This window comes from Canis lupus, chromosome 4 (genome assembly GCF_003254725.2).
Source record: "Canis lupus dingo isolate Sandy chromosome 4, ASM325472v2, whole genome shotgun sequence".
Classification (NCBI taxonomy): Eukaryota; Metazoa; Chordata; class Mammalia; order Carnivora; family Canidae; genus Canis; species Canis lupus.
Window position 1 is genome coordinate 80,891,618 of NC_064246.1, and position 26,150 is coordinate 80,917,767.

At 32.3% G+C, this 26,150-nt stretch overlaps 1 long non-coding RNA gene across 11 annotated transcripts in view; it reads left to right on the plus strand.

Annotated features, from left to right (window-relative positions):
* The window catches only part of LOC112652778 (uncharacterized), a 186,514-nt gene that overhangs the window by 35,806 nt on the left and 124,558 nt on the right, over nucleotides 1-26,150 (plus strand). For 7 of the 11 annotated variants that reach the window (XR_007410430.1, XR_004815253.2, XR_004815251.2 and 4 more), the window contains one exon: nucleotides 9,948-10,084. This is a non-coding gene — a long non-coding RNA (uncharacterized LOC112652778). Of the gene's footprint in view, nucleotides 1-3,340; nucleotides 3,389-5,021; nucleotides 5,109-9,947; nucleotides 10,085-16,087; nucleotides 16,260-17,556; nucleotides 17,868-26,150 lie in introns of those variants that run through there. The other 4 variants (XR_004815260.2, XR_004815254.2, XR_004815259.2 and 1 more) reach the window with 3 other exon arrangements.

Genomic DNA, 26,150 nt, shown 5'->3' on the forward strand with positions numbered 1-26,150 from the left:
TGGAGTTAACAGGAGCTCAGCAGCCTTATATCTTCAAAGTCCACTTTATTAAAAGCCGATAGAAGAAAATTCAAAGTTTACTTATTTTCAGAGAGGCAATTTTCTATTTTCTGTTAGGAAACATGATTTTTATATAAACTACATATTTTGATAGACTACTCTTCTCGATGGGGAAACTTTATTTTTAGTAATAAAATTAAAATAATAAGATAAAATATAAAATGACAATAAAGTATAAATACCTATTTGCACTTGTAGAATTAAACTAAGTACCTGTCCTTAAAAATCATCAAATACAAATCCGTTCGTCCTTTGGTATCACCTTCCTAACTGATGTGAAAATTTGCAAAATCTCATTACTCTTAAAAATAAGAATGTAACTATCATGCATACCTTCCACTTTCCATACATTAAATACGCATATTTTATTTTCCTAAGTGGATCATGAATTTTCCAAGGCCACAGAAATTGCTTCTTATGTTTTGTATTCACGACAGACTTTGTTATCCTTGTCATTGTTAGGGATGGACAGGTTTTGTTGTGTTACAAGTGAACACCAAAATGTCAGTGCTAACCAGGATAAAGGTTAACTTTTCAAAGTCCTGTGCCAGCCCAGAAGGAAAATCAGCGTTCTAGACTCTATATTTTTGACGACACTATTTTCCTCATATACCTTCACAGTTCCCTGGCCAGAAAAAAATATTATCTAGACACAGAACACATTTAAAATCAGGCATTTAGTGTTTTTAATAATTCCCTCCATATTCCTTTGGCCCAAATCTAATCATTGAACCCCAACCTCAAGTGAAGGGCAGCTGTAAAACAGAAGGCCACATGTTCATTCTATCTCAGTACCACAATTACTCTAGTCGATAAAGAACAAATATTTCTATGGGCTAAAATGATTCAGACTCTATTTCCAGTGTGTTACATATATTGACTCATGAATTTTCACCTGACTTGATGAGATAAATACTATTAAGAGCCTCTTCTTTAATTTAGAAAAGTATAAGTCCATAATAAACAGCCCAATGTCTCAAATCCCCATGGATTTACGTAATGAAAATATATTTCTCTTTCATGTCATAATCGGTTGCATGTGGGTCAGGGAAGCATCTTCTCCAGGCAGTGATGGGACAGTGCCCTCTGCCATCATGTGGCTCTGGCCAGGATGGAAAGTCTTTCCTTTTTACATTTTGTTGGGGAGGAAGAACAAAATTATGCATGAGTCAATTTTAGGGGCCGGTCTGGGAAGTGCTGCAACCACTTGTCTTATTTCACTGATGGAAGAGAATCACCTGAACTCACATGAATGAGTGGACTTAGTACCTAAAAACAAAAGGCAACGTAGGTAGTGATGAGTCCTGGCAGTTATTGTCACACCCCATTTTTGAGTAGGAAGTCATGGAAGAGAGAGCTTAAATAACCAGTTGGTCAAGGTCACACAGCTAGGAAGTGACAGAAAAAGAACTTGGTCCATGTAATTTATCTTCACAATCTGTGCTCCTACCCACGATACTATTCTTGTAATGCTTGTAGTTTAACACAAATGTTTAATACATATTTCTTAAATGATTGTAGAACAGATAATGTTAATACACTTTTATTAAGTGATTGGATGCCAGACAGATAATTTTACCCAGATATTCCATGTAAAACTTTTTTTGGCTACCACTTCCTGGCATGTTAATATCACCGGTAAGGTGCTACCCAAGCACATTATAATATTCAATTCATTGGAAAATAATATTTGTAGGTATTCAGTTTAACATCAATAATGTGTCCCCCACACCCAATTTAAGATACATTAGCTGTTCAGCCATGTATCTGTTGATTTGGCTTCCTTATCTTCACCTTTATGTGTTACAGTGCATATCTTTTAGGATACAGATAGAGAAATTTAGAGTTAGCATTCATTCCTCTCATCATTTTAGATGGTCCTCACAGAGAACAGTGTCACAGAAAATATTTTAACAATTATTGGGAGAATAGAAAGTGGTAGGTTATCAAACACTTCTTCTAGCTTAGTTTGGAAGAAAGCCACTCTAGGAATGGGTTATCTCCAGCATAGAAAACGTGAACAAAAGAAAGGGAGGATAGCTTTCACATGAGATAGAAAATAATTTTTAAAACATCTTATTTCCCTGCCTTAACTTGCAAGGAAATTGCTATACTGTTAATGGTCTGTGAATCTTTAATTACAGATAAATGTTCATGTTAGTATCTGTCCTCTGGGCAAAAATGCAAACACATTACACCACAAGAGAAGCAAAGAAATGAATTTATGCTTTAATGAACTGTGGAGTCTTATTATTCACCTAATATAAAATGACACTTTGACTTTGTACTGGAAACAAACTGGGAATATGAGGTCCAATTTGTATTCAGGGAAATTGTTTACTCTGAAAATTTATCCAATGATAAGTTATTTTTGGTTTCATACCTTCAAGACTTCCTTTTATTGCTTTTCCTTTCTATTTTTAATTAGTTTAAAGTAATTATTTGAAAATTCAACATTAATCTTCTCTCTAATCTGGAGGGAAATTATTCATGATAAAAGCTCATGTTAGGTCTGTCATTTGGCAGTGACACTGTATGTTTTTCTATCTATATACGAACAAGAAAAATCAGACTTAACAATTGCCCCAAATGCTAATGGCCTGCCCATCTAATCAAGCACTTTTCATTATGTCGCATCACCAGATTTAATTGAGCATTTAATTCATAGTTTGTCACTCTGCTGGTTGCTTGGTAATTTATATCCAGTCCTCACACCAAAGCTAGGAGATAATGTTGGTTTAAATGGGACATCAAAGCTCAAACAATTTTAAAATAAGAAGTCAAATATGTCTAGTAGATATATTAGTGCTATTCTTAATGTAGCTTATACCCCAAGTGTGGCGCATATTAGAGAAGAGAAAAAAGTGATAACAGGAATGAACTTCTGGCCAAATAAATGAAACATACAAGCATTTATAACTATCATAGTCTGGGAAAATAAATATTATTCAAAGGGCCACAAAAATTAAATAGCCAATTAGATTTTTATTTCTATTAGAAGATGAAATTTATAATCCAAAGTATAGTAACAGTTCTATAATACAGATTATTATTTGCTTTTATTCAGCTGCAGGGAAAAGGAAACACTTTTCATCTTCCTGAAACCTATTTGACAACTCTTACAGGGATTTGCAACTTCAAATCTAAGTAAAGCAATGGAATTTTTGTAGTTTGCAGGGAGAAAGAAAATCAGGTCTGGGAAGCTAAAAATTAACAATACTGATAAAAGTGAGGAGGATGGAAAAGGTTTGAGATATTTGATGTTTTGTATATTGCATAGGTATTATCATCTCCAGTTTAAAATTGAGGAGGATGAAGTTCAGTGATTGTAAGTAACTTTATTCATTCAGAATGTATTTATTGAGTTCTAGTCTGTGCTAGAGACTGCTATGAAGAGAGAATTATAGCTGTGATAAAATTGACCCATTCTAATCTCATGTAGTAACATAAAATAAATAATCCCCAAAATGTTTACTTACTTTATATTGTAGTAAAACCAGAGAGAGGGGGGTGGAGAGAGAGAGAGAGAGAGAGAGAGAGAGAGAGAGAGAGAGAAAGTGCTGTGAGAAATATAGAATGATTTTAATCTTGTATGAATGTCAAGGAAAACTATCTTTGAAGAAATGCAATTAAGAGGTCACCAGAAAATTTGTATATTTATTAAATTACATGTGTTTATGTAATTGTTAGAGAGAAGAGGAGAAGGGGAAGAGAGAAAGAGAAAGAAAAAGAGAGAGACAGAGTGAATGTGTTTGTAATATTTCCTCTAGGTCTGTATTCTGATCCAGGGAAAATGGGCAGCCTGGCCAATTGAGAATAAGTGCACAATCCATACTTTATTTCTGCTGAAGGCAAAATGGGCAAAATGGCTTGGGCCAAGAAAATATACTCACTATCTCTTTGTCCTAGAATTGAATTGACTTAAAAACCTAGTTGAAGTGGAGGGAAAGGATTTATAGGCACGAATATCATGTCATAATTGTGAGAGCACCATATCAATATTCATACATATAAGTGAATTAATCTATAAAATATTTTTATTTTTGGAATTTATGAAAATAGTCCTTAAATACTAACATAACATTTATAGTCCTCATTTTATATGTATTCTACTTATGAATTAGTATTTTCATCCTACTTCAGCCACCCACATTTACTGCATCTATTTTTTAATCACCCCAAACAAAAATCTCTGTTCCAGCAACTTCTCTTTTCTTTACATTCTTGAACAGGTACTTTTCCTTCCTTGATTTGGATGGTCACTATCACTTAGAAACCAATGACTATTTAAATTTATTATATATATCACTTTTCCTCTTTCTCTAGTCTTTCACTCTTACATTTGGTAAATTCTTGTCACTATCATTAAGTCCATCATATATATGAAGCAACATTATTGTCAATGTAACTAACTGCATCACATATACTTTACAAAACACTCTGTCTCTTCTTCAACATTATAAAAAAAATTGCAAGCTCATTAGGCTCATTTATGATTTCAACCTGTCTATAAAAAGATGTATCTGAATGGCCTAGAAATTTCCTTGGAACAATGTAGCTTCTCATAGCAAATGAATAGCTGAATTTATTTCAGAGTTTAAATTCATAATTTCATTGATTTATAGAAGAAGTAAACATTATAAATCACACCAAATATGCTAACAATGTCATTTACTGGCTTAGAAAAAGGCACAGTATTAAAATGTTAGAAATAAATGTTAGAGACAAGGAAATTCCATGGTGGTATAAGGAAATCATCCAACTTTAAAATATACGTTAAACATAGGAAAATGAATAGCCTTAAAAACATATTTTTTTAATCTATTCCATATCTCTATGCCCATATTTTATTCATATTAAGCTTATTTTGCATTTTCTTCCTCTTTTTAAAAATGATTTAACATAACCACTCATGTATTCAATCATCCAATAAATATCTATTAAATGATTATTTGTTCCAGGTACATTTCTCATGTGTTGTGAAAAGCTCTGAGATGAAACACTTAAAACTTACATTCTAATGGAATTATATACAAAAAATAAAAAAGGTAAAGTATATGGAATGTTAGTGATAAGAGATGAGGAGAAAATTAAGCAAAAGGAGCATATGGCTGTGGCAGGTGGTATTTTTCAAATATAGCCACAACTATATCACCCATCCTACATGCTGTTTTACAATGTGATGTTACCACCTTGCCTTTAAAAGGCAGTGCTGGTCCACATCCTCGTGAATCCTGGTAGGTCTGAGACTAGTTTAATAAAATGACAGTAGAAATGACAATTGTGGTTTTGCAGCCACATCCACAATAAAGATTTCAACTCTGTCCACTGGGACACCACCTTCTGGAGCTCTGTGCCTCCCCGTATAAGAAGTCCGATATCCCTGCTATCCTTAAATGCTCTGAGCAAGTCCAAGCATATGGATAAATGGCTTGCAGTTCCTATGATGGAAAATCTCATCTGAGGTCGTATCTGAGGCAGATGTGTGATTAAGGATACTTGTAAATGATTTCAGTTCCCGGGTTTCAAGTCTCCACAGCCATAGTTAGACCAATCTAATCTAGTCCAAATTCCCAACCCAGAGTATCCATGAACTTAGTAAATGGTGGCTCCATGTAGTATGTTTTGGGATGGTCTGTTACAATAGTAACTAGAGAGTGGGGTCTTACATTTTAGACTGGATGACCAGGTAGAAAGGTTTAAGTAAAGTCTGTACTGCTTATAGGGTAGCCAAGTAGAGTTGCCAGCGAAGCAGAGAAGATATGAGTCTGAAGATCTGGAAAAAGGTCCAGGCGCAAGACAGGCCTCTCAAGACCCTTACCTGGGAAATATTGCAGAAAAATTGAGTATTCTAAAAGTTTTTTTCTTACCTTTTTTCAGTACCTTTATACATATTCATAAAGGAAGTATGTATTCCAAGACCCAGAGTCTTTTTTTTTCAATTTTATCCATAGGAGAAGTTGGATATTTCAAGATTTTTAGTATTTATTTTATAAATACTTACAATGTGCATGATTTTAAACTTTTTTTTTAAGTTTCAATGTAAATTATTATTAGGGCAGACTGCTCCTTCAGATTCTTCCCATTTACTTAAATCTCATTACTCTTCAACATGAGGAAATAAATAAGTAGTATATTTACCTAAAGTTTCAATTTTAATTTATAACATTTACTTGATTCTAAGGTGTAAGATACAAATGCATAATTAATTTAGTATAAAAGTATATGCTATAAAATTATATTTACACATGAATTCAAGAAATAACCCTGATTCATAAAAATAAAACATACAAAATGTATATTGATATCAATAATACCCAATACCAGTACAATGTTTGGTTTGTTGTTTTATATGTAAATTACATTTATTCTTTTAAAAAGTGTACCTTATGGGATGTCTGGGTGGCTCAGTCAGTTAAGCGTCCAACTCTTCATTTCGGCTCAGGTGTGATTTCAGGATGGTGAGATTAAGCCCCAGGGGCTCTGTGCTGGGCATGGAGCCTGCTTAAGATTCTCTTTCTCCCTCTCCCTCTGCCTGCACCTTTCCCCCTTTCTCTCTTAAATAAATAAATAAATAAATAAATAAATAAATAAATAAATAAATAAATAAAAAAAATAAAAAGTGTACCTTAAAATCAAGAAGGTAAAAACAATTTTTTCCATATGAGCAACAACAAAAAAAGGTAATTAGGAAATCATCATTCACTCTATAGGATTTTGTGATTTATACTATCCTAATTTATATCAATATACTATTTTACATAAGATGACTATTCTAGTTAATGAATGAGAAAAAAAGACTAAATATTTTAATATTTACGTATCAATAAACTCCCCTAATTTGCATGTTCTCTGAGTTGTAATGACCTATGCTATTTTTTTATATTTCTTATATATAACTTGCGAGGGACTCTTCCATACATACACTGTATGATTGCATATATTCATATTTTCTATTGAGAACAAACTTTTATCATCCGAGGAAAGAAAAACTTAAGGTGAATTACTTACAAATTTCTGTAGCAGCACTATGGAGCACTTAGAGATTATATGAAATACATTTCATAGATTATAGGATATTTGGGTTATAACTCTTAATTATCATTGTATAACAACCACTCCAAATTCCTGTAAGCTTACAATCAACCACCCTTTATTTTTAGCTATCTTACCAGTGGCTTGTCATGGTTTCATTGATCTAGCTTGAGCCCAACTATGTTGGTTGGCATTGGACAGTTATTGGGGATTGGAAGCACCTGAAATTTGATCAAGACTCCACTCTTGGTCAGGCTTGCATAGGGCACTTCAGCTGCTACTTCACTGCCTCATTTGCCATTCATCCTCCTTTTAGGACCATCAGACTAGCCCAGGCATACTCTTATTATGGGGCTGTCAGAGACTCAAGACCTAGTGAGTCCAATCTTACAAATGCTTTTTAGGGCACTGTTGGTGTCCAAGCCTTATTGACCTAACAAAGCAAGTCACAAACTTACCCATAGTGAGAAAGCATTGAAAAGGTACACAGAAAAGTGCCTTGGTAGAGGAAGTGGTGAGGAAATGGGTGCAAATGAAGCAAAGTTTATAAATGACATCAATTTACTCTTCCTGTCCAGTCTGGTCCCCAATATTGTTTTCCAATAGCATATGTATATTATTCTTCCTAAAGATATTGTCAAAATTATATTTGGACACTAAAGTGTAAATGATTTGCAAAAAATTCACCTAATATTCTCCACAGTCAATTCCATTTTACTACTTATGTTACACGTGTTTATTAAAGTATATGAAAGCAAATGCTTAGAAATCAGCTAGTGAGTTATGAAAGTTTTGGGAATTACTGTAGTCTTATTAACCACTCCTCATCCCCTTCTTCTGTGCAAATGTCTTATTTGTAAACAGCCCCAAATAATATCTTGAAATCAGGTTTTGTTGACCCTGTTTATTAAGCAAATTATGATGAAAACAAAACATATAAAAAGTAGACATTATGTTAATTATTATCAATTTTTGGTAATAAAAACAAAATATACATACAAATGAAATTTTGTTATCATGTATGTTATCATTTAGTAATTCATAATTTTTTTAAAAATGAAACAGATTAGTTTAAAAAATGTATAACCTGTAGAGTTTATCTGTATGGTATACCAAATAGAATCATAAAAACACTTCAGGACTGCCCATCTTTAATATGATTTACTGCATATCAGTGTCATGAGCATGCTCTGAAGGCTGGCACACGAGTTGTATCTTTCCATGATGGCAGCTTTATTCAGTCATAAAGCAAGGTTGACGTAGTAATAAGGCAGGTGTAGGATTCCAAACTCAATGACATTCCTGCATGTGTTTAACTTGGCTTCTTACACATCACACAAAGCAAGGCACAAGACAAGTCAAAAAAGACAAAGATAGAAAAGGGGGTTGGCGGTTAATGAACCAAACACAAAGTCAGTCCGTGGGCCCACGGTTGAGATAAGGCCTCTGTCCAGCTGGGTCAGCTTCAGCACTTACTGCTTATCACCTTCAAGCAGTGAAGGGCCTCTGTTCTGTTAGGAGATCAATTGGGCAGGGCTTTCAGTGGCAGCTGCCTTTTTAAAGTGGTCAGACATAGAGAAGGGTCAATGTCTGAGGAGTCTGGCAGTTTCCTGCAAAAAAAATCCTCTTTTTAAAGGGATTTCATCAATCCTGGGACTTTGCAGTCCTCCTCTATGTCATCAGGTATGAGGGTGTCATCAGCCAGTGCTGGTCTCGGGGATATGTGGTCTGAGCTGTCTGCATCGTTGTTTGACACAGGTCCCTGCCTGTCACAGGTCTCTGCTTGACATGACTGCATCTTGCTCTTTGCATCATGTGACTAAAATTTTGAATAATTATATTACCTTCTAATTAACATAATAATATTAATATTCCTAGATGTCAGATTTCCATGGCTGAATATTTTCTATTTTTAGTGGATTGTGTCATTTTAAGTGTTTTTTCCAACAATAACAAAATATGATAGCTTTACTCTGTACTATTTACTAGATGTCTCTAAGGCATAGTTTAGAGATGCACTATGTGCAGTAGATGTATAAATGATTTGTTTACATTATTCTATATAAATGATTTGTTTGCTTAATGTCTTGGAATTCATTTGTTGTGCTATGGCTGCTGATCCTGTTGTCATCAGATTGCTACAATAAGAAAGATCTGTATCTAATTCAGTCCTCTCTTAGCTTGTCTAAACCAAATGCAGATGTTCGTAATCTCCATTATTTTGTCAATTTATCAAGTTCATATTAATGTGTCACAATGTAAAGTTTTACTTTTCCTTCTTAAATATTATTCTTAAAAATTATGAAATATTTTTTTTTGAAATATTTCAAACAAGAAAAAGAACATAATATAAAAAATATCTTGCATACCCTACCAAAATGTAAGAAAAGTGAAAAGCACTCTGCCACATTTGCATCAGACCTATTTTTTGAAAAATGAACATTATAAATGACATGATGCCTTCTTTGCTCAATGATCCTTCATTGGGGCACTATCCTGATCTTTGTGTTATATCATGGATTGATATTAAAATATTCTTACTACATATGAATAAATTATATATAGTATATAATTGTTACTTTAATGTCCAAGTATAAAATATATATTAATATAATTATAATTTAATGGTTTACTCATAATTTTGTATTTTAGGTTGACATGTGTTTATTAACTAAATTTTTTTTCATTTTTGAATAACCCATTTATTTAGTCTCTTTCTTAGTTTATTGTGGCCATACTATTTTTATAGTATATATCTAGAACTGGATATTTTTCGTTTTATGACATGACATCATTCCCTTTCACTGGTGGTATCAGTTATTAATCTTGTGTTATAAATTTCTCCCAAATAGTCATTTTCTTAGTTTTTGTGAGTGAAGACTCCCAGCATGGTCTCACAAGGTGACAATCATCTCAAGGTATGACTGAGGATGTATCTGCTTCCAAGCTCACCTACATACTTATTGGCGGGATAATCTCATACGCTGAGGTAAGGGCCCAGATTCTTTACTGGCTGTTAGTGGAAAGCCAACTTCTACCCTCATTACCAGGCAATTCACAGTATGGCTGTGTACTTGACCAAATCGAGAGAGGGGGACATCCTAAACTTTGTCCTCTACACTCAGGAGTAATATCCTATTACTTTTGATGTATTCCACATGTTAGAAGGGAAAGGAAATTGTCTTTACATTATGTTGATTGTCTTTTGTTATGTAGAAGCTTTTATGCTTGACATAGTTCCACTTATTTTTTTGTGCTTTTGTTTTTTGTGGTTTGGTGTCATACCAAAAAAAAAAAAAAATTTTTTTTTCCCAAATCAGTGTAAAGGAGCTGCTTCTCCTTGTTTTCTTCTAGGAATTCAATGGTATCAGGTCTTATTTTTGTCTGTAATATATCTTGATTTAATTTTTGTGAATGGTATAAGCTAGGGATCTTTCTTTTCTTTCTTTCTTTTCTTTCTTTCTTTCTTTCTTTCTTTCTTTCTTTCTTTCTTTCTTTCTTTCTTTCTTTCTTTCTTTCTCTTTTTATTTTCTTCGTTCCTTCCTTCTCTCTTTGTTCTTCCTTCCTTCTCTCTTTGTTCGTTTCTTTCATATATTAAGAAAGTAGAAAGATCTCAAATAAACAACCTAACTTTATACTTCAAGAACTAGAAAGAGAATAAGCCCAAAGTTATCATAAGGAGGTAAAAAATAAAAAGATTAGTGCAAAAATAAATAAAACAGAGAACAGAAAAACAATGAGGGGAATAAATCAGTGAAACTAGGAGATGATTTTTCAAAAAAGGTAAAAACAACTGATAAAACTTTACTTAGAATAGCTAAGAAAAGAATAAGACTGAAATAAAATCAGAAATGAAAAAGATGATGTTATAATTGATACTACAGAAATAAACAGGATCATAAGCGACTACTATGACTAATTATACATCTATAATTAGATCTTCTAGAAGGAAGCAATAAATTCCTAGAAATACACACAATTAACCAAGAACAAATCAGAAAGAAATACAAAATCTGAACAGACCAATAACAAGAAGGTTGGATTAGTAATTAAAATCTTCCCAAGGAGGAAAAGCCCAGGAACCATTTTCATTGATGAATACTACTGAACATTTAAAGAATTAATGCCATTCTTTCTGAAACTCTTCCAAAAAACTGAAGGGGAGAGAACACTTTCAAATTCATCTTATGATGACAACATTGCTCTGATACCAAAGCCATGTAAGGACACAAAAAGAAAAGAAAACAATTGGCCAATATTCATGGTTGTTTTAAATTTTAGCCTTATCAACACCATATTAAAAAAAATAAGCTTTCCTCTATTTTTTGTCAATTCAACATAGACAGATTTATAATTTTTCCAAGGGAATGTAAGTATTTAAATGTTTACTTTACATACATTATCAGTGTAGTTAATTTTTTTTATGTTTACCTTTTCATTTTTTTTTATGTTTACCTTTTCAATCCCCTTTGCTGTGAATTATCAGTTTTACTGTTTTCACCTTGGTTTAGTTTTTTTTTTTTTATTTGACCAATATTTTTATATTATCCCAATACTAATGTTTTTGTTTCTTTTTTAAACAGTTTCATTGATATATAATTAGTATACAAATAACTGCACATACTTAATATGTACAATTTGGTGGACATATGCAAATCCCCCTGACACCTTCACCACAACCAAAGCAATAAACATATCCATCTTTTCCAAAAGTTATATGTTCTCTTTCATTTGGGGAATATAAATAATAGTGAAAGGGAATATAAGGGAAGGGAGAAGAAATGTGTGGGAAATATCAGAAAGGGAGACAGAACGTAAAGACTGCTAACTCTGGGAAACGAACTAGGGGTGGTGGAAGGGGAGAAGGGCGGGGGTGGGAGTGAATGGGTGACGGGCACTGGGGGTTATTCTGTATGTTAGTAAATTGAACACCAATAAAAAATAAATTAAAAAAAAAGTTTCCTTTTGTCACTTTTTCTAAAGAACACTTTAACATGATATTTGCCCTCTTAAAAATATTGAAATGCATAATAATATATGATTAACTATAGCCAACTATGCTTTATAGGAAATATCTATAATGTCTTCATTTACTGTAACTTAAACTTTATAACCATTAAATAACAACTTTCCATTTCCCTCATCCCTAGCCTTTGGTCACCACTGTTGTATTTTCTACATCTATGAGTTTGAACATTTTAGACACACCTCATAGATGGAATTATGTAGTATTTGTCCTTCTATGATTGGCTTATTTAGTTTACAATAATATCCTCTCCATTCATCAATGTTGTCACAAGTAAAAGAGTTTTCTTTTTTCTCATGGCTAATTATTAGTCCATCCTATGTATATACCACTTTTTTTTTTAATCCACACATCTGTCAATGGATACTTGGTTGGTTTGCATATCTTGGCTATTATGAATGATGCTGCAATGAATGTGTGAGTGCAGATACTTCTTCAAGATCTTGATTTTTTTTTTTTTTTTGGATATTAGTAAGAAGTGAAATTACTGGCTCATATAGTAGTTCTGTTTTCAATTCTTTGAAGCATCTCCATACTCTTTTACAGTTTCTTCACTATCTTACTTCCCCACTGAAAGTGCATAGATTCCTTTTTTCCATAAGCTTACCAATCTTGTTTTATATTTATATATGATAGCCATTCTAACAAGCATGAAATAATCCCTCATTGTGATTTTGATTTGAATTTCCTTGATAAATAGCTATGTTGAGCATCTTTTAATATACCTGTTTTTTATTTGCATGTTCTCTTTGGAGAAACATCTTCAAGTCCTTTGTCCATTTTTTAATTTTCTTTCCTTTGAAAGGTTTTAGGAGCTCCTTGTATATTGTAAAAAAGTTAAGCTCTTTTATGATATATGATTTGCAAATATTTTCTCCCATTTCATAGGTTGCCTTTTCATTTTATCTTTTTTTTTTCTGTGCAGAATGTTTTTATTTTGATGCATTCCTCCTTGTCTATTTTTGCTTTTGTTATCTCTGCTTTTGGTGTCATATCTAAGAAATCATTGCAAAGACTAATATAAAAAAGTGTTTCCCTTATGTTTTCTTCTAGCAGCTTTATAGTTTGATTTCTTCCATTTAAGGCTTTAATATATTTTGAGTTGATTTGTGTGTATTGTGTATAGTAAGGGCCTAATTTCGTATGTTTGCAGGTGGGTATTCAGTTTTTTCAACATAATTTGTTGAAGAGACAATCCTTTCCCATTGTGTGTTCTTGGACTCCTGTCAAAGACCAGTTTACTACATATATGTGGGTTTATTTCTGGGCTTTCCATTTTGTCCCATTGCTCTATATTCTGCTTTTATGTCAGTACTAAACTGTATTAATTACTGTAGCTTTTCACAGCTAACATACTCAATGGTGAAAAAGTAAGTTTTTCTTCTAAGCTAAGGAACATGGCAAGATTGACTATTGTTTCCACCTTTCATAGGAATGGAAGTTCTAGACAGAGAAATTATGTAAGACAAAGAAATAAAAATAATCCAAAACAGAAAACAAAAAAACAAAATCTTTGTAAATGACATGCTCTTCTATGTAGCTAACCCTAGAGACTCTTAAAAAAGAAGAAAAAGAAATAAAGTAACAATAAACAGAACAAAACAAAACAGAGAACCACCTGTTGTGACCAATAAGTAAATTTAGTAAATTTGCAGGACACAAAATCAACATGCAAAAATCAGTTACATTTCTATACACTAACAAGGAGCCATCTAAAAAGGAATAAAGAAAACAATACACTTTATAATAACATTGAAAAGAATAAAATACTTAGGAATAGACTTAAGTAAAAGACAATCTTGTACACTGAAAACTATAAAACAGTGGTTTTTTAAAATAAATTAAAGAGACATAACAGAAAAGATAGTCTGTGTTTGTGGATTGGAAGATTTAACATTGTTCAGATTCCCATAGTAACCAAGGCAATATATGGATTCAGTGTTATCCCCATCAAAATCCCAACATTTTTGCGAGATAGAAAAACAATCCTAACTTAAAAAAATAACCCTAAAATTTATATGGAACCACAATGGATCCTGAATAGCTGAAGTAAGCTTGATAAAGAACAAAGCTAGAGGCATCACACTCCTGATTTCAAAATATATCACAAAGCTGCAATATTAAAACTATATGAATACTAATGTTTTTATGTTTATGTGTGTTCTAAATATCTTCTATTTTGGGTTTGTGGTAGATTGCAACAAGTGGCTACATTGTATCACAAACTTGTTTGTAGTATGACTTTAGTTTTTTTCTTAAAGAAATAAAGACTAATAAAGATTCTGGGCTGCACACAACTTACTTCAACCTGTAGAATGTAGTAGAAGTAATTTTATGTGAATTACAGGCCTAGACTTCAGGAGGACATGCACCTTTTATTCTAACTCTGCTGGCACTTGGCTGGTGATGAACTTGGGGAAAAGCTAAATCTAGTCTCTCTGATGATATAAGACCACATAGAGGCAGAGAAGCCCAACTAACATCTGTTGGCAATGTTAATACTACTAAATGTTTAATCTTATTAAGTATCTTTAAAAAATAAAATAAGAAAGTAAAAAATAAAGAATAACAACAACACAATTAAAGGCTTAAAAATATTCAAGCATACCTAAAATGAATCAAATACAATTTTTTGTTTCTAGATATGAAAAGCATAATATTTCAAATAAAAATGAAATGACTTTTCTTTGGTTGTTTTGTTCTGCTTTTTTTTTTTTTTTTAAATGCAGTGACTTATTTAACAATGTTTTAGGTAGAGTTAAAGGTGGGAGTATTAAATTGGAAAACAAACTTTAAAAAATACCTGGAATTCTGCAAAGAGAGTTAAATAATATTAATAAAAATATTGATATTAATTAGAGTTTTACAGGCATAATAGATTATGGAGTAATTATTATACAAAGGTATACTACTGGTTTCATTTGACCCAGGTTCTATTATAAAAGAAAACTCAAAGAAACCAGTAATAATTTGTACAAGTCTGCATGTTATTATAGGAAAAGCAAGCATTATCACATAGCATTAAAGTAAGAATATTCATCATGGTCAAAGGCTGCCTCAGAGCAAGGGACTAGACATACAGACATAAATATTAACTGTCATTTTATGTATATGCCAAATTAGAGAGATTTTCTCTTTAGTTTGGAAAAGTGACATATGTATAGAATATTTTGGAACTAAAGATCCCAAGCCATAGTTTCTGTTGAGATTCCTAATCTATGCTAGTCACATAGGCATATCCTTACTGTGTAATATAACATATTTGCATCAATCTGGTGCATCTAGGTTTTGCAGCGATACCAAACACATCCAAAATCTTGGTGGATTAGTACAATAAATTGAAAATTTTCCCTCAAGTTTTATCTTCATCAAGGCACAATGAGGGTCTCTGTTCATTGAAGGTATAATGGACACTATACTGATGGCAGGTCCACCTACAGAGGTAATTCCACATTTACCAACTAGGGGATAGTAGACCTTTCTTGGAAAGCAACATATTTCATTTCTCACATTTCACTGGACCAAGTCAAATGGACATACCTGATTCAAAGAGATCAGAGAAGGGTAAATATATATTCTGTGTGGAAAAATAAACAAAATATTTGCCAGTAGTTCTAGTGATTCTCACATAATTTATTTAAAAATAAATAAATAAACGGGTATCCCACAAGATTTTTAAATATTTCCTAAACACTAGGAAGGCCATTACAAAAATTTATGTAATCTAATGCTTAGTTAATATCCAAATAATATTTCCATTCTTAAATATACTGAATGCTCACTAATTAAAATTGTATTCAATATTGAACCTAATTTGTGTCAGCTTAAAGTCTTGTATTTAGAAGAAAAAATAACACTTATTAAATTGCTTTACTTGACTATAAATCAGAGGACCTTGATATCTATGTTTTAAACTCTCGTAGTACGAAGAATTTTTTTTTAAAGATTGTATTTATTCATTCATAGAGACACAGAGAGAGAGAGAGGCAAAGACATAGGCAGAGGGAGAAGCAGGCTCCCTGCCGGTAGCCCGATAGCCCGATGCAGGACTCGATCCCAGGACCCCGGGATCATGCTCTGAGCCAAAGGCAAACTGCTGAGCCAAGCATCCCAGTAGGAAGAATTTAAATGAAACTTGGTAAAGCTAATGTTATGTTTATTAATATTTATTTTATAAAACTTAAAGAGCTTTTAAAAATATTAGTAATATATTCTTGAAAGAAAAAATTCAGTTAGAAATAGAAAATTGTAAAAAACTATAATATACAATAAAATATATAGAAATTCTTTAATTAGATATATATGTATATTTATATACAAATATCTACATAGATAGAGGTATATCCAAACATCTATTTCTTCTGTATTTATTATTCATTGAATAAGTCTCATATGGCAGGTACTGATGATGTTATTTGACTGCATCATTAAATCAGAAGCTCTCTCCACTTTCACTGGAAATTGAATTCTAGTATGATCAATGTTAAATTGATCTTCTAAAAGTAATATATTTGTCACATATATTTGGGAGTATAAAAGTTTAGCTGGATATACCTTTTTAAAATTTACATACATACACACATAATACAGATTCAAAGTATTTCTATAGGTTTATTTCAAAGTGGAATTATACGTACTTAGAAGTCTGTCTGCTTAAAAGTGCAGAAGAATGAAACTGGACCACTTTACACATACACAAAAATAAGCTCAAGAAACATTGTAAATATGTTTTCATCCCTTCAAAATATCTACATCATCACTTTAAATGAGTAGTCTTTTTGTTACCATATTGGAATTGTCTCATCCATGTTTTTTTGATATTTAAGATGTAGGAAATATTTTGTTATGTAATAATGAATGTTAATGAAGCTTTAAATAGAAATTTAAATAGGTTTAAATAGCCTAGTAAATTCACAAGGCTATGTTAAAATATACCTCATGTTCAAATTTAAAATTTACTGTCAAAACTAATATATTTGTTGGATGAAATGTCTATATTTTTCTAATTGATGTCTATAAGAGCTGAACAGATTGCTTTTACATAATAAATGTACTAAATAACAAAATCAATTTTTCTCAGTGAATCTTGAAAAATACGTAAAACTAAGAATTAATATTTAAATACAACATTTATTTACTTTACCCACAATAAGTAATTTATAGAGCACAAAGGTGTTTAATCTTTATTTTGTAAATAAAACATTCCTTTAGAAAAGGGTGGATATCCCTTATCAGTTAATTGTTCCTTTTTCTCTTTAAATCATATAGGCCCATTCTAATATGAGGAATTTTACCAGAAATATATGGCATGGAACATTTCCTGTCATGATTCTGAATTAGTTCCTAACACCACATTTCTTTCCTCAGTGTACATGCTCACAGAATGTAATATTATTAAACAACATTCTGATCACTTCTACTTCTTTCCATTTCAGAAATGCTATAATTCATCATGTGAACATACTCTATGCTATTTTACATGGGAATTGGAGAGTAAAAAAGTCCATCAAAGAAGTCAGTAGCAATCTTCTGTAAGGATAATTGTAACACTTTAAAACTGCGCAAATTTATGTGCAGATGGCAAAATGGTAAATACATTTTGTATGGCATACTAATATCAGGGATTTTCAAGAGGACAAGGCATTTAAACATTATAAATACAAAGAGAATGACTCTATCTTTTTTTGATGACTCTCTTAGAAATACCAACAATTTATTTAAAACTTGAATATTCTACAGTAAAACCTTTTTTTCCTTTTTAATTTGTTAACTTACATATGTCAAATTTTAAGCTTAAGATTTAAATGTTTTGTTTTCTGTTTAAAATATTCATAGCAATAATGTCTTAGTGTATCTTTTAGTATAGTTCCTAATCTCTGATTCAGTTAAGTATGTCACTATAAGAAATATACTTATGTATCTATGTCTACCTATTTTTTAAAAGGATTTATTTATTTATTCATGAGAGACACACAAAGAGAGAGGGGGGAGCAGAGACACAGGCAGGGGGAGAAGCAGGCTCCCTGTGGGGAGCCCAGTGTGGGACTTGAGCCAGGGTACCAGGATCATGCCCTGAGCCAAAAGACGATGCTCAACCGCTGAGCCACCCAGGCATCCCTATGTCTATCTATCCTTTTATCTATGTATTTGATTTAGACATTTTGAACTGATACAATTATGAAACATAATATTCAAATAAGTGATTTTTATTTTAATCTGATACCTCTATAGTCTTTAAATACATGATATGTGTTTGGATTTTTTTATATCGAAAAGTTTGGTGATATCATTAGGATTGATTGGCTTAGGTACAAATATAATGGACCTGAAGGATCCATGGATATTTTAACCACAATTATTCAGCTATTACTTTTACTTAAGGATATCCTAGGTGATGACTAGAACACAGTATAGACAAATATAAAACATTTATTCAAAAGTATAAATGGGGGAAATAGCAGTTGTGTTTAATTACAATGTATAGAAACCTTTATTTTCACAATTTTGCCACACATTTTTATCTACATCTTTATGCATGAAAATCATCATACTGAAATTAGCTTCCTAAGTGGAGAAAATAACTTTAACTAAGCCAAACTTAGGAAGTTTCATCTGGAATCAAAATTAGGCTTTCTTTAACTCACGAAGTATTCTTTAACTATATATATTCTATATGTTCTATAACTATATATATATGTATGTAACATTATATATATATATAATGTTTCTTTGTTTCTCTGTGTCTAATTACTGTATTAATAATTTTCTACTAAAATACAAATGAAAAATTTTCCTCATACATGTGTGAGGGCTGGAGCTGCTGCCTACAAGGACAAAGTATGAACAAAGTCATTTAGGAAAAGGAACAAAAAGTAACTGGAGTATAGCTAAGAGGTAAAATCAGGTAAGAAAGATGGGACAATTTATAAAAGATTGTTAGGCATAAGTTTCAATATTGATTGTTTAGAAAATTGTTCACAGTGAAGCACAGTTAGAACATGGAGTTTACGTCAGAAATGAAAGAACCTGGGAAAATCATCCAAAGTCCATATTGAATATCCTTACAGGTACAGTCCCACAGAAGCCTGAAGCATCTCAAATAATCATAATTAAATCTGTAATGATACATGTCTTAGAATTGCAGTCATGATTTATTGATTTGAATCAATTGCCAAGAAATTCACAAATATTTTGAGTGAGTTTCATTGTCTACCAACTGAGCCACCTGGAATGAAAAAGCAATAATGATTTTTTTTTTTAATGTTTTACATCTGGGGTCCAAACTTCTGTGTTCAGCTGCTGACTTACTAAGCAGAACATCCTCTCCAATGTCCTCAATAGAAGTGGCTGAGGAGGGTGACTGAAAGGGAAGGTCACTCAAAGGTGGAGACAAGAGCCGTGGAGAACAGTCATTCACGTGGAGAACTGACCTGCAACTTCTTTCTTAACACTTTCCTTTCAGGGCACCTGGGGGGCTCAGTTGGGTAAACATCAGACTCTTGATTTCAGCTCAGGTCATGATCCCTCATGGCTTATGGGGTTGAGCCCCACATTGGGCACCCTGTTCAGTCCACTTGAGATTTCCCTCTGCCTCTCCCTCTGCTCAGAGGTGAGCGGTGAGCGCTCTCTGGCTCTCTTTTTCATTCTCTCTCTCTCTCTCTCTCAAATAAATAAATAAATAAAAACCCAACAACTTTCTTTCTTTTCCATTTATTTCCAAACGCTACTGTCTTCTAGTTTTCCTTTTGCCTTGTTGCTCCCCAGTATGTTTTACATGTACTTTTTTCTTGCCTGAAACTCAAGTTTTTAGGTTCCCTAACTATTATATTTTCTCACTTTTCAGACTTTCCCTGCTTATCTCAGATACTATATGGTTTCAACTACCATATACACTAGATTGAATCTTAAAAAATAGCTCCCATGAAAGCCACTTCCAGGTATACTCTTCACTTGAATGTCTAAAAAGGAACTTAATGTCAACAGTTAACAAAATTGTGTTTATATCCCTTCTTCCCTCTGCACTCCTCCTCCTACACACACACACATGCACACACACACACCATGTACACTCATAACCAAAAACTTATGTAAGTACTTTATATACATGGTCATGCACACTTAAAAATGCAAATAGTGGGACACCTGGGTGTCTCAGTGGTTGAGTATCTGCCTTCGGCTCAGGGTGTGATCCTGGAGGCCAGGAATCAAATTCCACATCGGGCTCCTTGCATGGAGCCTGCTTCTCCAGCTCTGCCTGTGTGTCTGCCTCTCCCTTTCTCCCTCTCTTTCTCTCATGGATAAATAAATAAAATCTTTAAAAAAAATGCAAATATTTACTGTGCCTCTTCACATATCCTCTGTTTCACTGAATGGCAAATAGTAAACATGCTTTAAATTAAAGTATTCTAATTCATTTTAACAATTCATAGGTTCTGTTAATTTTAGTGGAAATTGCAGCAGAACAAATGGACACAATGATGTTGGGTATAGAAATAGAAAAAACTATTTTTATTTATTTTTTTAACAGATGAACATAGGAAAAGTGAAAAAAAAATAAGGACAAATACCATATATTTAACAGACTCTTAAATATAGGAAACAAACTGAAAGTTGCTGGTGCGGAAGTGGGGGGGGGTGGGGTAACTGGGTGATAGGCATTGAGGAAGGCACTTGATGTAATCAGCACTGGGTGTCATATACACTGATGAATCACTAAATTCTACCCCTGAAACTAATAATACACTGTATATTAACTAACCTGATTTTAAATAAAAGCTTGAAAGAAAAAAAAAAGAACTAGAAAAACTTTACATAAAAAGAAAACAACTAAAAAAGTCTTCTCCAACATATTTAGTAGATACATGTTCTAAAAAGTATTGCATCCATTATTTAAAATCAGAAACGATAATGATATTAAAATCCAAAATAAAAAGAAAGATAAAAATGAATAAAATGAGATTTCTGAAAAGAAAGTATTTATCCATAAAAATATTTCTGGGAAGAAATTTTCTGATACTCTTTCAGCTGGGAAAGAATAGTTTATTTATGCTTATATTATGCCAAAAAATAATATTATGTGTTTTCAAATAAAACATTTGTAACAAGTCTTAGCCTATAATTATGGTGACTTTCAGTAACCACATAATTTATTTAACTAGTAATAAGTTTACTTAGTAGTTTAAAATTCTTAGTTTCTCAGGATTCCTGGATGGCTCAGCGGTTGAGTGTCTGCCTTTGGCTCAGGGAGTAATCCCGGAACCCCAGGATCAAGTCCCTCATGGGGCTCCCTGTGGGGAGCCTGCTTCTCCCACTCCGTGTCTCTGACTCATTCTCTCTTTGTCTTTCATGAATAAATAAATAAAAACTTTAAAAAATCAATTTATATTTTAAAAAACTCTTAGTTTCTCAAAATTATACTTATTATCGACATACAGAGAAATAATCAAACAAAAGTTTTAAAATAAATGAATAAATAGTTGAATGATCTTGTCTGTCTGCAATGCTACAGGTATATTGCCTTTAAAAGATTTTGTTATTTTCAGGTCTGATGTTTGATTTTTGCAATAAATTAGTTATAAATCATTTATTTTACATAATAATTAGTGATATACTATATAAAATATGGCAAAATTTAATCAAATATAGAATTATAATGATAGAATATTTTAAAGCTCATTTGTCTGCTTCACATATTTTTACAGAGATATTTTAGAGGCTTGTAAATTTATGAGAAGGAAAAAACTTAACAATAAAAAAAGCACACTTTGTGATCACCCAGGTTAATATTTCTGTTTGATTAATCATGATTGTTGAGCTGCTTGTCAAACCTGGCAAAAAGTGAGATACTGTAAGTTTTGACATTCCTATAGACAGTTCAGGACACAGTGATTTCTCTAGAAAGATAAAAATATTGAATTTTAAGAGAAATTCACTTCACAGGTTCTTACAGAAAAAAACATTGAATAGCATTGTGGGTCGTATCTTCGATGATCTTTTCATAGAAAACATAAGGGGATTTTGCACAGAAACTTTTGAATCAAAATTCAATTATCCAATTTACTTCATTGGATAGATTTCCATGCCCATGCAATGCAAAAAAGATTTGTGTTGGTAGCAACCCAAAAATGCAACAGGCTGAATGGGCAGCACATCCATTAAACCATCTTGCAGGAAGACCATGTATCTATAGACTTTGAAAAATAATTTATTAGCAGCCAATTTAAGCTTAAGCACATAGAAGAGCTTGACGTCACTGTTCTTGTGTTGCTTTAAAGTTTGTTCAGGCAAGAATTTTGACATTTATATTGAAAGTGGAAAAGCTTTATTAATTCTTCTTGAGATAAGAGGATCACCTTTGGAGGTGAGCCTGTTTGATGTTTCTGGCCAAGTAAAACATTTTTTATCAATCCAAGTTTTGAATTTGCTGAATATTGTGAAATGTGTGGAATGTGTGAATAAATGCTGAATTGGAACTCAAGGATATATAAACACATTTGAGCATTTTCTTGGAAAATAACAAGACAAAATGTAAGAGCCGTCTAGATTGGTGGAATATCTAATTGGCAGAGTATATAGATGAGTAGAGATCCCCTCTGTTGGCACCTCCAGCTGCCTACAGAGTAATCAGAATGGTTTTATTTCAGAATAAACCCTTAAATAACTAAAATAATCTCCAATTGATTAAAGTATTTCAGGTTTATTATCAACACAATATGAGTTTTTTCTTTCTATTCTTAATGACAGGAAATCATCTATTGCTCCTGTAAACTCTACTTTCAGGTTTTTAAGCATGAGTTAAAAAGGAAAAGATGAGAAATTATTTTCTATCATTTAAGATTGAACTATAATCACTCTTGCCATGCCCGTTCTTTTCAATATACTACTAATGAACAGAGTTAACCATAAGGCTACTTATCACTCATTACATGCTTATTATGTGTGTATTATCCCCAAACGCCTTTAAGAAAGTTAATATTATCATAATTATTATCACTTTATGGATAATGGAACTAAGGAAACATTTCATGATAGATTATATATGAAGGCACATACTCTAGAAGGATGGAGATTGTGTCATAAGTCTTGTATCCATTGCTACAGACGAAAATAAGCAACTCACTTTTCCCTAGTCTCAGAGATGGTAAATGTTAAAGCTGGATTTAAAACTAGGTCTTTATAATTCCAAACAAATGAACAAACTATTACACAGTAATGTCTCACACATATTTGGCAATATCATATATACATTGGATCTATTTTCAGTTTATATTGCCTCGATCAAAACTGATTTAGACAGTGATAAATTGTGATTGATTACAATATTATCAACTTCCCTGTATCAGTAGTCCTTTAAAGACTATGTACCTGCAGTATGATAGATAGATAAGATTAATTATATACATTTATTTTACAATTTTCATTTGAGTTTTTCTATGTTTGAGGAATTTGAAGAACTAAAAAAGAGTTCCTTTATAATTTGCAAGAAATTTTTGGATATGTCCTAAGTATTGCATGTGCCATTCAAAGAGTATTATATTTGAGAAATTAAATTAAAAGTTGAACAAAGATTAGTGTCTGCTACTCATGACAGGGTTATTATTTTTTTCGTTGCAAAAAAAAAAAAAAAAAAAGAGCTCCTTGGAGTCCTTCATTCAATTTAAAGTATTTAATCAAATAAGATAATGTAAGGTGTTAATCAAATGGGAAAATTCTAGAAAGGTTTTCCCATTGAGGATGTACTCATGGTCATATTGACAGAGTTAATGAGATTTGGATACCTGAGTATAAAACCTCTTATGGGGGGCGGAAATGTGTCAGATCTCTTAAGGATTTTAGTATACATTTGCCAAAACCAACGGATGTAAATAAATAAACCATTTCATTCTCCATTGCACATGATCATTTATTTCTAAAAGTAGTTAGTAGTTTGTTAGTAGTTTGTAAAATATAAGCACATTGCACATGTGCGTACGCACCACACACACACACGTACATCTCCCCCGGGAAACATTTTCATGTTGAGTGGTGTTACTGAGATCTAAGTAGTAATGACAAGCATTATGTAAATCACATAGAAAATGAATTAAGTGAATTACTCAAGGTCAGATATCTAGGACTGGAACCTAAACTTCATAGCTTTATATATTATTTGTTGTTTATGCTAGATCAATGCTATTGACTTGGACCTCACATTTTCATTCAGATTTTTTTCTTTCTGTATATAAAATAAATAAATACAAAAAAATAAGAAAAATATTTAAAAAATAAAATCACATCAAAATATTAAAAAGTAACACAAGAGTGCAAATATAACTTGACAAATTAATATTAGCCTTTTTTAATGCCACATTCCTGCTTATGGATAAAGAGATAAGTATGTAACATATAGCCACAGATAGGAAAAATAATAAAATCTTATAAAATAATATGATGTGCAGCCCTGAACAAATGCATTTTAAAAGCTAAGAAATGGATGCTTTTTTAGTGAAACGTAAATTAACAAAATTAAGTTCAAAGAACGGTTTTGATTTTATTCAAAATGTGCGATAACATAGAAAATATTTTAAAAATCTTACCCAGTATTCTTACAAACATAGCATAACTCAGCACAAAGAACACTGTAGATAAATTTCATTTTGAATAAATGCCAAAATACAAATAAAATATTAGAAAAATAAACTGTGCAGTAGTACTTAAATCAAATGAATCATGACAAACAGGGTTTACTCCAGAAATATAAGGTAATGTATCATTAGGAAAACCTATAAGCATTATTTGTTATTTTTTTATTTCCATATCTTAGAGATTTTTTGTCTTGGTCAATAGGAATTTTGAGCATTATAAAAGAAAATGATATATAATCCCAATTTAGGCAAAAGTAAAAGTTCCAAGTGTGCATAATATAGGGAAAATTAACTAGGTTTTACTTATAAAATTAAAGCATTTAGGGAAGCCTGGGTGGTTCAGTTGGTTAAGCATCCAACTCTTTGATTTCAGCTCAGGTCATGATCTCAGGTTGTGAGACTGAGCCCCCCATCAGATAGTCTAGATGTGAAGCCTGCCTATGTCTTTCTCTCTCTCTCCCCCTCTCTCTCCCTCTGGCCCTTCCCAGCCTCCCTCATGCTCTCTTTCTGTTTCTCTCCCCGTCTCTAAAAAATAAATAAATAGATAAATAAATAAATAAATAAATAAATAAATAAATAAATAAATAAAGCAAGCATTTGGAATTGTGAATGAACATCAGAAGTGTTAAATTCTGCACCCCCCCCCAAAAAAAAAGTGTATGTTTTGCCAAAAGTGAATGATGGCAGTTTAGATGTGGCCTCTCAACCTATTTTCCATGAGTTCCCATATTAAAGAGAAAATTAAATATGAGCTCTCAGATTTTGAACTTTAACATGATTTCTGAGTTTAAAAAATGCAAACTATTTCAGAGTAGCTGATTCCATGCAATTGCAGGAAATCTCCATCTACACTAGCACATCTCCATTAACCAAATTTATTCACACACATTAGTAATGAAGATAAAATTATAAATTAAAGTTACATGGTTTCATGTCTGATTTACTGAAAGGAAAGAGCAAAAATAGTGGTAGAAGAACTGAAATTCTCAGCAAAAGAGTAGTAAGCACTTTGGGTGTTTCAGAGACAAGGGTCCCTTCTGTTTTCGGAAAATTGAAAGTCACTGCACTGATATATAGCCACTGCACCGTGCAAAATTAGCCACTGCCCTGTGGCTCTGAGAGCTACCATCGCACTCCAGAAGACTTCTAGGCACTAGGTGGGTTTGACTTGTTCCCGTGCTTGGAGCTCCATCCACTCCCCACTGCATTGATTCTGTGCTGCCCACAAGCCACAATTTCTTCTCTGTTGTTTTTGTGCAATTTTAATATTCCCCAAGGTTCTCTCTAGACAACCTGTGCTACTTGGTTTGTTCAAGTTATTTCGTGTGACTCCAATTACGTTTTCTAGGTTCTCTATTAAAATAGTTACATAGATTTTGGCCAATGCCAATTTTCCCATAAGCCTT